Genomic DNA, 4,171 nt, shown 5'->3' on the forward strand with positions numbered 1-4,171 from the left:
TGATGATGTGGTAATTCAGAGCCCAGACTGGGAGAGCCACTTACCACGGGTACCGAAAGTCCTCGACTCCCTCCGACAGGCAGGCTTGACCGCAAACCCCAGAAAGTGTAGGCTGGCGTTCGAGGAGACCAATTACTTGGGGTACACCATCGGGCGGGGCCATGTGAAACCCCAGGAGGCGAAACTCTGCGCCATCCGAGACTGGCCAAAACCGTTGAACAAAAAACAGGTGAGATCCTTCTTGGGCCTGGCCAATTATTACAGACGTTTCCGAAATCCCTGATTTCTCTGTGATAGCGGCCCCTCTCAGAACTGACGACCAAGAAACATTACCGTATGGTGACATGGTGCCCGGCGGCAGAAGAGGCCTTTACCGACCTGAAGAGGGCCTTGTGTTCGAAACCAGTTCTTACTGCCCCCGACTTCAGCAAGGAGTTTATGGTCCAGGCAGATGCTTCTGAGGTGGGTCTGGGCGCTGTCTTAGCCCAGATGAAGGAAGGTGAGGAACACCCCATTCTGTATTTGAGCTGGAAGTTGCTGCCAAGGGAGAAGAACTATGCCACAGTGGAGAAAGAGTGCCTAGCGTTGAAATGGGCCCTGGAAACCCTCAAATATTACCAGCTTGGAAGGACTGGTGACAGATCATTCACCTTTGCAATGGATGCCAAAAAATAAGGAAACAAACAGCAGCGTAACTAGGTGGTTTTTAACCTCTTAACGTTCTGCCATCCCGCGGGCGTCTTTTACTGTACATTCTAGTGTACACTGTACCACCTATTTATAGTTCGGTACGAGTTTCTGGAAACCTACGATTCTTGTGATTCCATCTGTGTAACCCATTTCAAGATCAGACCACCACAGCAGCTACTAACAAGACTTTTGTCAGACAACAACAAACAAACAAACAAACGATAGCAAAATCCAGGCAACTCACCGATGACGCCTCATATTGATCCATAAATCCATAACATTTCAACAAAAACGCTGTTGTTACGTCGTAAAGGTCCAATCAAAATAAATCCCATAAAAGATTTAGTCCAAAACACGTGATTACATCCATAAATATCCACCAACTGGCGTTGCATCATTTCATATCAGATACATCCCGTGACACTACATATGTTACTAATACAAATTTCATACGGCTTCATTACGATCCCTTATTAATTATTATATCCCTCTAATGCATTGCAATTTACATATATACATTGTTTATTCACAACTGTAAGTCATAATAAATGATTACAACTCTACAATGCGGAAGTAACCGAACAGTCTGCCCAATAAGCGTAGGTTTCGGGGGACCCTTTGTGTCCCCCACCCAATATGAATTGCTAGACTCATAGACAATGTCACCGCTAAAGTTGGGGGCAGTATGCATCCTCAAAAGTAATGTTTGCAATCTGCCATGAAATGGAAAGAAGAAGTGATGTTGAGGTTCCGCAGGAGGAGTTTTGCAGAGGACTGGAAGAAACAGCAGAAGCTGAAAATAAGATAAAGCAAGAGGTTTATGAATAGATTTTTCAATGTTGTGATTAAGAGCCACATTAAAGAGGTTAGTGCCCCAAACAAAAGGCACAAAAGAGGGTAAAGTTAAACAATCTTACGTCCAGCAACACATTCCCGCTCGTTATATGCATACAGTCTTTTCAAAATAAACTTCCGTCTTCACAGGAAGCAACTTAGTCTGGTTCAGGAAACGATCGTGGTTTGGGTTCAAGTAACCACAGAAGTGTTGTTATTAAGTATGGAAATTACGTGACAAATACATCAATGTTTTTGTTTGACCCATTCACCAATGTTCCCACCAACCCTGTAAAGGTTTTTGGGGTCTTTACACTTCTGTTTAATGATTATGTGGAATACATATGAATTGATTTTGTGTAAGTACAGCGACGAAAGCTGAATGAGTACAGCTCTGTAACAAACAATCGGGCTGGCTAGGATAGGGATAAGAGTAGTAGTCATAGTCATGCAGTGGTTAGTACATGGATATTCCCCCAATGGAGTCAAGACAATGCTGCTGATGGTGAAGCTGTAAAGAGAGTTGACTAAAAATCTAGATGATGGGATGTGGAGCGAGACTTCTGATGAGCTCAGTGAAAGAAACTTTGTGCACTGACGTGATGAAGGCTGGAGCTGAATGGGGAGGAGGGTCAGGTTTTTTTGTAGTAAAATGGCAAACGACAGTAGAGAAGAGAACAGTCTTATTCAAAGTGTGACAGTAACGATGTGATTGGCTTACGGAGCCCATGGCAAAATCTAGTTGGTTTGACTGGAGAGTGAAAGCACATAGTCAGCGGATGGAGTAGAAGCCTGAGCAAGAGAGACAGAGATTTGGGAATGAATGAGTCTTTCTGATTGAATTTCCACGAAGCGTCATATAACCACATGAAGAACAGAGATTCCTTAATTTCATTATAATACTACTGATGAACTCAACACAGTGAACTAATGACAATCCGCATTAAACATGACAATCTGCCTATTGGGAAATGTCTTGTATACAAATGGAGAATTGGCCTGATGGTGGCGCTAAAAGACGGATTCATCTCCTTGTTGAATTCTTAATTTTTTTTCTCAATACTTCCAAGAGCCTAAATAATGTGTTTAGACTATGTGTAGAGTGTCAATAAGAAAAGTGTTTATGATCATAACCAGTACATTTTAGTTTTTTTCATTATCATGACCTGATACTAAACCCTCATATGTATTGGATTTTTTTTTCAAAATTCCAATCTGTTTGATACAAAGTACAATGAGGCATGGATGTAGTGACTAAGATTGTATCACTTTAAGAACGTGATACACTGTTCCCTGCCTATCTCCAACCATACGCACACGTTGTGCTCCTATCCAGAAGGTGCTATCAAACATCAAATTCCACGCACCACATTTAGCGAACTCTTGACACCTCAGTTCACTCATAGTGGTTAGAAATTTCACGGCCGCAAATTAGCTAATAACTCATGGGCCGTAATGAACCAGGGGGCTGTCATGTAAAATTGATGCTGTTTTTTCAATTGTGTGGGGGGGATATTCATTTAGCTCCAGGAGAGAAAGGCGGGCAGAGCAAGAGAAATATAAGGAGCAGAATTAGAAAACTGCTTCTGTCTGTGTTCACATTCCTCTGTGAGGAATTCAACTAATCATCAGTGACTTTTTTTTTTTAAATGAAGGCATGTGTTGCTCTGTCTATAACACGTAAGTGAAGCAAAGAAGTTAGAACCTTCATATTGTTGTTCTAAGACAAAGGCTGAGGAACATGTGTGTGGTGTCATACTTATGTTTCCCAGGGTACGCTTTGATTTGGTTTATCGTCATTTTGGTAAGTAGCTGAGGCCAGAGCATTGGGTCAAAATGACACTGGAGACATCAATTCCATTACTTCCATTACTTGAATAGCAGAACCAGAAAACAATGTTAGCAGTGTCAGGAAAACGGAGTGACGCATGATGGCAAGTGAAGTGCAAAACCAAACGGCTACATATCACCGTAGTTTCAAACCTGTTGTTAATATGTACTCTGGTCATGTAATACATGACCAGAGACAAATTTCTTATGCTTCGTGTCACACTGGCTGTGCATCTTTTCAACATGTCTTCTCTCCTGCTTGGCTTCCACAATCGCCGTATGAGTTACAGCAACAGACACATTGTGAAAAATATGAATAAGAACAAGATCAACATGTCGTTTTCAGTCGACTTCCAGTAATAACGCCTTTTACTGTAGATTGGCTTTTTTGTATCCAATTGTGGTGAAATTGCTGTTAACTAATGAGTACAAATAATTGCTGCTACAGCTTCCATGTTGTCCGAAAATGATATTGACAGATAAATTGGCTATTGATGTAAAGGTTCTCCAGTGTTTTTAAAAAAGCTGGAGGCTCATTTAAAATTAAAGTCAAACCATCGTGATTAAAATCATGCCTTTCATGATTGTAAATCATGAAAAAAGATAATTTGTGTTTCTACCGCTATACATTATTATGTATAAGAGATAGAGGTTAGAGGAGATATGCATTTGATAAACCACAACATAGTTTTGATTTGATTCACATGTTTAATACTTCATGAATTAGTAATCAGGCTGTTGTTTATTCCCTCTCATGAGAGAAAAACAAATGCAAGCCTTATATACAGTATCAGATGCAATGTTATAAGATGTTTAC

This window comes from Taurulus bubalis (genome assembly GCF_910589615.1).
Source record: "Taurulus bubalis genome assembly, chromosome: 10".
NCBI lineage: Eukaryota > Metazoa > Chordata > Actinopteri > Perciformes > Cottidae > Taurulus > Taurulus bubalis.